Source organism: Lepidochelys kempii, chromosome 1, assembly GCF_965140265.1.
Source record: "Lepidochelys kempii isolate rLepKem1 chromosome 1, rLepKem1.hap2, whole genome shotgun sequence".
Taxonomy (NCBI): Eukaryota; Metazoa; Chordata; order Testudines; family Cheloniidae; genus Lepidochelys; species Lepidochelys kempii.
In genome coordinates, this window is record NC_133256.1 from 174,317,898 (window position 1) to 174,330,175 (window position 12,278).

A 12,278-nucleotide genomic window follows, 5' to 3' on the forward strand; every position below is an offset into this window, starting at 1 on the left:
AGGGCAGGTGGGCTGCTCTAGTTCCAAAAATGAATGACATTGACTAGAAGGGGTATTGCCAGTTTAGCCGGGGAGCCTGATTCTCCAGAGAATTTTCTAGTGATACCTCTTCAGAGCAAAAAGCATGTTATTTTATCAGGGCCGTCTCTAGGGGGGATGCGGAGCCCAGGACATAGGCGCTGAGTTTCTAATCTGCCAGGGGGTGCTCCCACCCTGCTCTGCCCAGGACCCACCCCACCCCACCCCTTCCCCAAGGCCCTGCCCTGCTTCTTCCCACCCCCGCTATGCCCCACTCTGCCTCTGCCCAGCCTCTTCCTGCCCCTTCCCACCCTTGCCCCACCACGACCCAGCCTCTTCCCTGCCCAATTCCCTCCTCCCCCGAGCCTCCTGACCCTTGCTCCTTTCCCCTCCTCCCCAGAGCCTCCTGACTCCAAAACATCTGATCCACAGCAGGCGGTAGGCACTGAGAGGGAGGGGGAGGTTCTGGTAGGGGCTACTAGTGGCTGCCACTCGCCTCCTCACCCCCCCCCCGCCTGCCACTCACCCCTCCGTTTGCCCACCTGCCTCATCTCCTCGCCCACCTCCTCACAATTTTATCAAAGCACAGGGCCAACCAAAGTGTTGGGCCTGGAGCAGTTGCCCCAATTTGCTGTACCCAAGGGATGGCTCTGTCTCTTATATGTTCCGTACGGGTGCTGGAGTCTTCCCACACAGAAGAGCTTGTTTGTATGATGAAGAGTGTCTCTGTGGTGGGCAACCAATATTCAGCTACATGAAGTCTATAATAGACAGACCTTTTTCCTCAAGGGTCGACAGCGATATTGAATGAACTCACAATACAGGTTATTTGATAAAATACAGCTGGGAATTCCCATAAAGTTACAATATGAGATCCTTCACCAAAGAAATAAATGTGCACATAATCTGAACAGGGTACAGGAAAAAAAACCCTAAAAAAAAAAATCACCAGAGTAGAGTAGAACCATGTATCACATTCCCCATAAGGTAATGCAAAGAACAAATAGACAAAAATATCACAGATTACACCTTCACAACAAACAAGCATACATTTTTTTTCTTTACACTTTACTAGTATGCCTCATGCCAACATACCAACAATAGAGCACAAAGTCTAATACAGAAAAGTTATACTCTGTTGAATATCTAAGCACAGTGCCTTCCTCAGCTTTTCTTATATCAGTCCACTGGTTCCTTAAGGATATCTTATTAACCCCCATTTCTCCCCTCCCCAACTCATACATGCTTACTGGTCACAAGAACTTCATACTACCCAATGTTTTGATCCCACCACTTTCCACTTCTGCCTCTCAGCTACTTAAGGAGCCAGTATGCCCAAACCTTTCTCAACCCTGCCAGCAGCTTGATTTATATCAGTAGACTGCCAAGAGTTCACAATAGATTCTCCACCTCCTGACAAGCAATATGGTAATAGTGTGGGACTACCAATTTGAGAAAAAGCCCTTATGCTATTAAACTTCAATAATATGGTCTAATGTGAGAAGTCAGACTGTCTTGCAGTTAAAGCATAGGGCTAGAAGCCAGGAGATCTGGATTCTATTCCCAGTTCTGCCACAGATTTGTGTTACCTCAAGGAAGTAATTTAGGCCTATATTTTCATGGTTTCTAAAACTGTGAGACCAACTTTAGAGACCTGTGCAAATCTTTTCAAGCCTGGATGCCCTCAGTTAGGCACCTAAAGATGTATATAGACACCTAAATAAAGGCTTGCTTTTCAGAGGGGCCCACAGCTGCCATTTACTTCATATAGATTTGTGGATGCTCAGCTACTCAAACTTAAGACCACTTGTGTGAGTATTTAAGGACCTGATGTTGCAGCACACACTGAAGCATGTATATATCTCTACTCACATCAGTATTCTTATTGACATCATAAGAGATCCCATGAGTGGGCACAATCACTGTGGATGGAGGATGAAAGGGACACTTTTCTGCATAACTTTCTTTTGCACTAATGTTATTGACTTTAATTATATTTATGTGGATAGTTTCACTGAACACACACTTAAGTGCAAGATTGTGGCCTTAATATTAATTTATGGGTCTAACTTTAGGGACATAGGAAAAGTTTGGCCATCAGGTCCCATTTGGGGAGATAGCAAACACTCATGATCCCATTTGAAGACAGTGCTCACTTTGGACAATTTAAGTCTTAACCTTTTTGTGCCTCAGTTTCCCACCTGTAGAAAAGGAATAAAATTTACCTTACAAGAAAGATGGTACGTTTATTTCATTAACAGAGCTGGTCAAAAAAAAAAAATGGGAGTCATTTTTCTTGTAGATTTTCTTGCAGGATGTGTCCCTTTTCTCACTGAAATTTTCAAAATTTGGAAGGGTTTGATCACCACTAGTACCTCAATGGTTACAAAGTGCTTTGAGATCTTCTTGTGCAAAGAAGTAGTATAAATATTGCTATATTTTTTCTCTTCAACCAAGAAATAAAACCTCAGAAAATACAAAGAACTTTTTTTGCAGAGCCAAGAAAAACTAAAAAATATCTAGCATACCATTTATGCTTACCAAATTCCAACTAAAACAATCACCTCTCCAAAAGTATGGATGCTTATCTGAACTACTTTGCAAACTAAAATGGAAATCTTGCAAAAAAAGTTAAGCTTTCTTATGCAATTCCAATATTACTTGGTTTCAGCTGGTTAAGAATATCAGATACATTTTTCTTGTTGTATTTTTGCCCTTCCACATCTAGCCAAAGCCAGGAAGTGTAGAGATGCAAAAAAAATATTATAATTTCTATTTGTTTTTTTTCCCATTTATTAAAGAGGTTCTGTTTTCAGACTTAGGCAAAAGTTCAAGTTGGGTCTTATTTAATCCAAACCTATTCTTCAAAAACAGAACTAAAAATAACGAACAAGTCTCTAAAATATATACAAAATTATTGAAGTATACTCCTATCACAGTGGCTTCTTTCATCTGTGACTATATGAGCATATAAATGCTTGCTGAATGGTACTTGTGCTTTGATCATAATATGATCAGGCCAGGAGGGTGACATCTAAGGTATCTTAGTGCTACAGAAAGTGCTGCTCTTCATTCTTACTTGGTACTGCATGTATAAAACATCATGGGCTTAAGGACTATGTTTGCAGAGATGCTTTTCTTCAGATGAGATATTAAACAGATCTTAAACCACTTATGGTCATAAGAAATCCCATGTCTGGGCACAGTCATTGGTGGTGAAGAGAATTTTCTCTCTCTCTCTCCATTACTTTCTTTCACCATGATGATGATCTTCACTCCTCCCTGCAAAAATGTTCTTTTCCAGAGGAACTGAATGAAAGGAACCTTGCAATCCCCCCAGTCCCTAACTTTCCACCTGCTTATACTCCCATCTTTTAAGGCAGCTGTCCCTAAACAGTCACAGATGAGTACTGCATCCCCACATCTATTCCAGTGTCTCACTGAATCACCCTGTTGAGGGGAGGACATTAATGCACAAGCAGCAAAGAGGGGCAGCAGAGAACAGACAGCACTCCTATGCTTTGCTAGTGGGTACAAAGTCCTAACATCCTGGAATCAGATGCTGGCAAGCAGGGGATATGGTTGGCTGATTGTTCCTTTAAGCCACTGATCTTCCCACTCACCTCAGTCCTTCTCTTCATGTTCCCTGTTGCCAAGGAAGTACCTCACATAGAGGCTACCCCAACAGTCCTATCCAGTCATACACCTCCTTCCCCAGATGTCTGAAGCAACCAGCAAATGGAGCACTTGGAAAATGGGAGGGAAGTAAAGGAAGTGTCAATGCAGAAGGCAGAATTCCCAAAGTAAAGTAGGTGGTGTGGGGGAAAACCAAGTTGAGAAAACTGAGAGGAGTTCAGATGGTGAGTTTGGTTAGGATATCACAATGTGCTGGATTGGGAAAGGGTGATCACATGGAGGTAGAACCCAGTCTGTGGTGAGTAGACCTTCATGTTGGGGGTGATGGGTTTAGAGGCTGCATGGAGGACTAGGGTATTTGCAGGACAGTAAGTAGAGCCAAGGGAAGCCTGATGTGTGCATGATAGCAGTCAAACAAATACTAACTCCCATCACATGTAGTCCTGGACAAACTCCAGTATAGGTACTTTCTGTCTACCTGAATTCCTCCTGTAGTTCTGCCTGGGTAAGGTAAAGTATGTCACTTCCTGGTCTGAACTGCTGTGTCATGTTGCAGTGCACTGTATAACAGCTGTTGCTTTTCACCATAGCAGGGACTGCATTTTAGTGATGGGTGAGTCTGCCTATGCACAAGGCCTGATCCTGCAAGTGCTCAGCCATTGTCTGGAAGTGGTCAATAATCTGAAGGAATGGGTTCTACATTTGCAAAATATTTTGGAATCCTAGGTGAAATATAAACTCTAGTGATTAATAATAAATTTATCTTGATGCTGTCATGCATCTTTGCCTCCTGCTGGAGAAAACACCCCTCAGACACTGGCAGCTGGTTATTTATTGTAGAGCCTTAACTACCTAGACTATTGCTTAATTGCTGATTTTCTTTCATTTGGAATGTAATGTGCAATATAGGAGTGGGAGTAGCTGGATAGTAATTGAAACACTGGTAGTACTTGGAAAATACAAAGGAGCGGTTTTTCCTCTGTGGTACAGCATCTATCCCCTCCTGATGACAATGCACGCTTTTCTTTCAGGCTCTCTTTATCATTTAAGTTCAGAATTCATTGGTAAAGGCAGGCAAGTCACTGGGCTTTGCTAGACAGCTGAAGTGGTGACTCAGCATCTGCACCAGAAATTGGTGTAAATGGAAGCAATTACCCCGATTAACTATTTCAGGTAGCTGTGGACATCTAGCATATGTTATATTCTTTCCTCTGATTGTTTCTGTGTTAGTAACTACATCTATTTATATTTCTGTCTACCCATAGCTTTGTATATAGCTCTTAAGATGGATATTCACAGATTAAAGTAACAATGAACAAAAGTCCATCTCCCTCTAGTTTGGTATTCTGGGACATTCTCATCTCAGCAGACTGTGTCTGGCAGGCTCACAATGAAGCACTGCATGCGTCAGGGAGACGGATTATATCTGCAGTGTCTGAATTTCAACTCTGCCTATACAAGCTCCTATTTAACCTTACCTCAGGGATACTGGGTTGAGTGTCACTGAATTAGAACAGAATTTTTTTTCCTGCTAATGCCAAGTTTCTAATGTTTAATATAGTACAAGATAACGAAAGAAAAACACATACATTATGTGATTCATATGTGGAGTACAGTATGTTTATCTTTGATACTAGATTGTAAAGCCCTTTAAGTCTGAGAAATGAACTGTGCTGCTTCCTCTGCCTCTTGTTTTTAATGCTTTCTTTAATTCATTTTCAATGTCTCTAAATAGGTCAAATGGAAAAGAAATAAGTGGATTAATGCGCCACTCTTTCACTAAGAGTCACGTGCACAAAATTCTGCAAAGGTCCTTGGTGAAGTAATTGACTGGTCTCAACTCCTACCAGACAAGTTCATAAATGTGTGTACAAGTTATTGTTTTAGCTGCAATCCAGAGCTAATCTGTATTAAATGACGACAACGTATAACATTCTAGTCAAGTCACAGATACTGATGAACTCACACCAACCAGACATGCATAACTGTTGCTCACTGCATGAATAACTATGAAACTTAAATCTTCACTGTCATAAATTTGGGTTGGGCAATGAGAAAAGCAGATAATTGAGGTGCCTAGGATTCAAGTTCTGCAATTTCTGTAGGCATTTTTTCATAGGGAATCAAATTCATCTTTAGGGAACTTCATTATGCCAGATTAATTTGGCCCATTTGTAAGTTATGACCCTAAATCTCACCTCATAAAACCCTCAAATGTTTATGATGAAAGCTATTATGCCTTGGTTATTGTGAACATAGACACCATATAATACCGCTGCTATGTTGAATTTATCCCAGACTGTAGTAATAGAGAAGTCCCATTCTGCTCTATCGATGTTACTTTCCCCTGGTGTAAAAAACAGGAGTCAAGTTTTGTATGTGAGTGAGACCAGTGATAATAAAGGAAAAGATTGATTAAATATGATCAAGCCAAAACTGCAGTTATATTTTTCCTTACTGTTCAGATTAAATATGAAACAGGTTAATTTCAGAAGGGAAACATGAAGCCAATTAAAGTGCTGACTCGGAGTTTTGTTTGTTTGATCTTCAATCCATCCTTTGTAAGACCTTTTTATTAGCAGGACTACTTTTGCTGGGAGTTTTACAGAAACTCCATATTTTTTGAGGGATGATTTTTGTGAGGCCTTGAACACTTTGACAGCTCCTTAAACCTGTTTTGGCTTTAAATCAGGTTAAACAAAAGTGCAGGGTGATTTTATTTTATTTTGAAGTAAACAATTTTCCCAAGAATTGATTTTTTTTTTCATGGAGATCTGCATTTTTATGGGACATTGTAAGTGTTGAATAACTGCAATGGATTTAGAGTATGTTTAATTTTTGATTTCTATATTTTGAGGACTAAATTTTCAAAATTTAGCACAGAAGAAATTCTGCTTGGATCTTACAAATAATGCCCTCATATCTTTATGCAAGAGAAAAAGTTTATAAAATAATACCAATGATACTCTCCAATGGTCTTTGAAGATAGCACTGTGTGCCCCTACATTTATGATTCCATTCATTCATTCCACACTAATTCTATATGCCTGCCTATAGCAGACATAGTTACCGGCTAAATACTAGCAAGAACTATATCACCAGAAATGCAGTGTGTGGAAATCTTAGCTGCATTTTTCCTCCTACCCTACATGGCTTGTAAATAACCTCCTATCTATCCTTGAATCTTTACATTTAAAATATTGGATCCACTTAGTAGAAACAGCCTTAAAGTCCTTGGGAAATGGTAGCCCTAGCCATAAACTTCCCTTCATATCCCTCAGGACTCTACACAATGCTAAAGCATTCTAATTTCTGTGCTGTATAGGGTAATCTTTAGACACAAAATACACCTCCACTTACCAGAGCCACTCTGAAGACAAGAGTCAGATTGTCTAGCACAGACAATGGTGAAAGTGGTATCACATTCTTACTTCTCAGAAGTAAATGGGTCAAGTCTTTAGCTTAAATATTATATAAAATAGGAGGGTATCTACCTATGTATTTGTATGGCTCCTCTAGGAGCCTCACAAAATTAAAAAGTATCAGCATCTGGGGGGCTGTATTTCTGCTGTGTCCAGCTTTACACAACAAAGGCAGGGATGGCCCCATTTAGGCCAATTTTCAAGAGAGCTTGGCTACCATTTAGATACTGGGCATGAAGCGGACAAGTTTTCAAATGGCTCCTATAGAGAGAGCATTTATCACCACATCTTTCATAGGTAAATTATTTCTGCAATTTACAAGTAAAAACCCACTATAAAATATTAAAGAAGTGTCAGTTGAAGGCTAGTGATTCGTATGATGGCAAGTGAGCCTACCTCAGAAACTGGAAGCTGCTATCCTAATGCCTAATAGTAAATGAAGAAAGCAATAAATTCACTTCTCCATTGAATTAATGGGAGAAAAGGAAACCTTGAAGGCTGTTTTGAGGTAAGTTGGAATCTGTGTTGAAGTATGTAGCTTTGGTTTTGTTTTATAATATATAGATTTGTTGGCAGACAGAACCTAGGCCATGCCATTCTGACCCAGGACTCCTTTAAGGTTGTTCCACCTATCTCACACTGGTTCTCCCACATGTCAAATTCTATGGTTTTGTCCACCAGTCCCACCCACTATTATCCTTGTGGCTGTCTCCACCCACTCTTCTCCAGCCCACCCAACAATCTAGCCAAATCCAGCCTCTCTGGATATCAGCAGCCATATTCCACAGCCCTGAGGATTATAGATGTTTAACTGCAAAGTTTGTACACTATTAAATTATAAGTGAGTGAGACACATTCCAATCTTGACTAGTAAAGACTTTGGGTCTAAAAAAGGGCATATGGCAAATTTAAGTGCCCCAAAGATAATCTGACCATTACATGGCTGAAGAAGAACAATGGTAGATTAATACTGTCACCAACAACTAATTTAGGTTGCCTTTAATCCCTGCAATTGTAAGAAAATGTTCTTCTATAGCTACTTTGAGGCTTTATCCATGTTCCCTCAGGGACTCTTTGGGCATCTTAAGGTTGAATAGTTTATACAGAGTTATTGTTTATCTGACAGCTGCTGCTGAGTCTTTAATTGGACCTAAGCATGGCTCAGAGAGGTTCCTGGTACTGTGGTATGTTTGTAGGTCCCATACTGCAAGTAACAGTGGTTTGGAAATTACCACCAGCCATTTCCTATTAGAAAGGGACCTGAAGAGTTTCTCCCACTTCATATTTACTTAGGGTAGTGTTCTCTCTGGAGATGGGTACAGACCTAATTATTAGAGCAGCACCTGTGGAGACAGATAGCCAGACTCAAAGACAATCTGCTTCATCCCTTTTAGTGGAATGGGCATGCAGCAGAACTATAGAGAGTCTCTGCATTTGCTCTGCCTAGGAGAGGTGAGGGTTGCAAATGGGCCATGTAAGGTTAGTTCCTACTGATTTTGAAAGATGTTTCACTAATAAATCATTCACTTGGGAAGTGTGTTTGACATCCTAATTTCTCCAAGTCTGGAATATCTCCATCTGTACACAAACACCATTTGAAATCTAATGGTTGAGCTTTATCTGTATTTGTGCTTCCACTTTGCAGTCACCTAACAATTTAAAATTCATCAGCATTCCATATAATCCCCCTACAAGCCCCATGCTTTGTGTACAATACTGTTTATTCCAGGGTCAGCAACCTCCTAAACATCCCATCAGGATCTGGGGTGTCTCTCCAGGACCCTGCCTCAGGTTCTACTTCACTCAGTCTCCTCAATGACAAAAACTTGTGTCCAACAAGGCCCCTTCTTGGGGGTCTCATTTATTAACATAAAATAAACTCAAAATAAAGTCTACTATTCCCCTGAGGTCCACTTTTCTTCAAGTTTCCAAGCTGGGCATAGCTCTTCAGCCTTTCCTAGGCTCTGCTCAGTGTGACATGGAGGCTCGTGGGTGCCACCTGGCAAAGGAGTCACTGTTCTTTACAAGCAGCTCCTGTCTCAGACTTGACAAACTCACTACACATATACTGCTTTCACAGTATCTATCCATAAAGGGTAGCATGTGAGGTCTCTAATGGAAGCTTATAACTTACGGATATTCATAATCATTGTGAGATGCGTGGATGGGTAACATTTAAGGAATAGTTTAACTATATTGAAAATTATGCCCCTATAGTCTTGGAGTGAAAGTGAGTCACCAGGGAATCCTGTGTTTCAGTGAAGGCCCAGTCAAGCAGGAGGCTAGGTGATTACGTAGTGTATTGCTCAATTAGCCACCATTGCACAACCCAGAAGGGTCAATGGAAAACTATCGAATGAAAAACTATAAACACCAAACCACTTGAAAAATGAAAAGGAACCTAAGTCAGAGAGTCCCTGAGTGTGAATAAAGACAAAAAAGACTGGAAGCAGTATTTTGCATTGCAAACAAGCTTCACAGAGAGAATGCCAAACCATAAGGAATACAAAGAAAACCTGGATTTGTGCTGGAAATGGCCCACCTGTTGATCACTTTAGATAAGCTATTACCAGCAGGACAGTGGGGTGGGAGGAGGTATTGTTTCATGATTTCTGTGTGTATATAAAGTCTGCTGCAGTTTCCACGGTAAACATCTGATGAAGTGAGCTGTAGCTCACGAAAGCTCATGCTCAAATAAATTGGTTAGTCTCTAAGGTGCCACAAGTACTCCTTTTCTTTTTGCGAATACAGACTAACACGGCTGTTCCTCTGAAACCTAAGAGAGAGGCACACACACACCTTGGAAAAGCCTAGCTGTAGATTTATGCTAATTGAGAGGACATTATAGACTATTTCCCAGGTATATAGAAGTAGTATACTTGAAAGACATAAATCAGTGTTATTGAGAAAATTTTGCTTGCTTCAGTATTCCAGGAAAAGTAGTGATGGACAACGCACCACAGTTCACTGCAAGAGAATTTAAGTAATTCTGAACAAATTGCCCACAAGTGAATGGAGAGGCTGAGAGAGCTATACAGACCATGAAAAACAACAAGGAGTCTGGTGGCACAGACAGCTAGATGACCAAGTTGTTACTCTCCTGGGTCATGTAATTAGAAAACCTGTATGATTCAGAGACAGACTGATATATACTGAACTTCAAAGATAGCGTGATAATGTAAATATTGTAAATTGGGGGAGATGTTATAGCATGCTAACCTGTATTATGCAGTCCAGCCGGTAGTGCTGTGTTTAAAATACTTTATTTAAACAAATCTCAGCCATGCCTGCAAGTGTACTAAATAATCTCATGATGAACACATCTGGTGTGTACCTTACTAAGATGGAAGCTCTGTAGCCAGTCCATAAGTGGTAGCAGAACATGACAGTGTTAGGGAGCAGTGTACTGGGTGACTGGGCAGCAATATGGCAGAGGAAATTCAATGTTGATGAATGGCAAAGTAATGCACATTGGAAAGCATAATCCCAACTATACATATAAAATGGTGGAATCTAAATTCCTGCCGTTACCACTCAAGAAAGATCTTGGAGTCATTGCCGATAGTTCTCTGAAAACACCTGCTCAACATGCAGTGGAAGTCAACAAGGCTAACAGAACGGTAGGAACTATGAGGAAAGAGATGGCTAATAAGACAGAAAATATCATAATGCCACTACAGAAATCAGTGTTATACCCACACCTTGAATACTGTGTGCAGTTCCGGTCAACCCATCTCAAAAAAGGTATTAGAACTGGAAAAGGTAGAGAGAAGGTCAACAAAAAACTAAAAAAGGGTATAGAACAGTTTCCGTGTGAAAGGAGATAAAGACTGGAACTTTTCAGCTTGGAAAAGAGACAACTAAGGGGGGATATGATAGAGATCTATAAAATTGTGACTGGTGTGGAAAAAAATGAATAAGGAAGTGGTAATTACTCTTGCACATAACAAGAACCAGGGGTCACCCAATGAAATCAATAGGCAGCAGATTTAAAAAACAAACAAACAAAAGGAAGTACTTCTTCACACAATGCAGTCAACCTGTAGAACTTGCTGCCCGGAAATGTTGTGAAGGCCAAAATTATAACAGGGTTAAAAAAAGAACTAGATCAATTCAGAGGATAAATGAGATGACTTGCGAGTAAGAACTGGTCCAGTGGGCAAAAGTTTGCAGTATCAAGTTGTCATAAATATAAAGGGAAGGGTAAACCCCTTTAAAATCCCTCCTGGCCAGAGGAAAAATCCTCTCACCTGTAAAGGGTTAAGAAGCTAAAGGTAACCTCGCTGGCACCTGACCAAAGTGACCAATGAGGAGACAAGATACTTTCAAAAGCTGGGAGGAGGGAGAGAAACAAAGGGTCTGTGTGTCTGTTGGTATGCTGCTTTGCCGGGGATAGAACAGGAATGGAGTCTTAGAACTTTTAGTAAGTAATCTAGCTAGGTATGCATTAGATTATGATTTCTTTAAATGGCTGAGAAAAGAATTGTGCTGAATAGAATGACTATTTCTGTCTGTGTGTCTTTTTTGTAACTTAAGGTTTTGCCTAGAGGGATTCTCTATGCTTTGAATCTAATTACCCTGTAAGGTATCTACCATCCTGATTTTACAGAGGTGATTCCTTTACTTCTATTTCTATTAAAAGTCTTCTTGTAAGAAAACTGAATGCTTTTTCATTGTTCTCAGATCCAAGGGTTTGGGTCTGTGGTCACCTATGCAAATTGGTGAGGATTTTTACCAAACCTTTCCCAGGAAGTGGGGTGCAAGGGTTGGGAGGATTTTGGGGGGAAAGATGTGTCTAAACTACGTTTCCCAGTAAACCCAGTTAGAGTTTGGTGGTGGCAGTGGTTATTCCAAGGACAAAGGATAAAATTAATTTGTACCTTGGGGAAGTTTTAACCTAAGCTGGTAAAAGTAAGCTTAGGAGGTTTTCATGCAGGTCCCCACATCTATACCCTTGAGTTCAGAGTGGGGGAGGAACCTTGACACAAGTCCTTAACTTTGAAGCTACATTTAAATTTTAGCTGTTATTCTGATAATTAATCCATGCATTACATTCAAGGCCTGCCTTCCCACTGAGTGTAGTCTTTATACTTGTGTAGGGTATTCATTTGGCTCAGAATAAGCTACAACACTAGCTTTTTTTGTGCATTAATCACTTAATTTCAGTTAATCCAAAATACCTACCCCATTTTTTTTAAATGC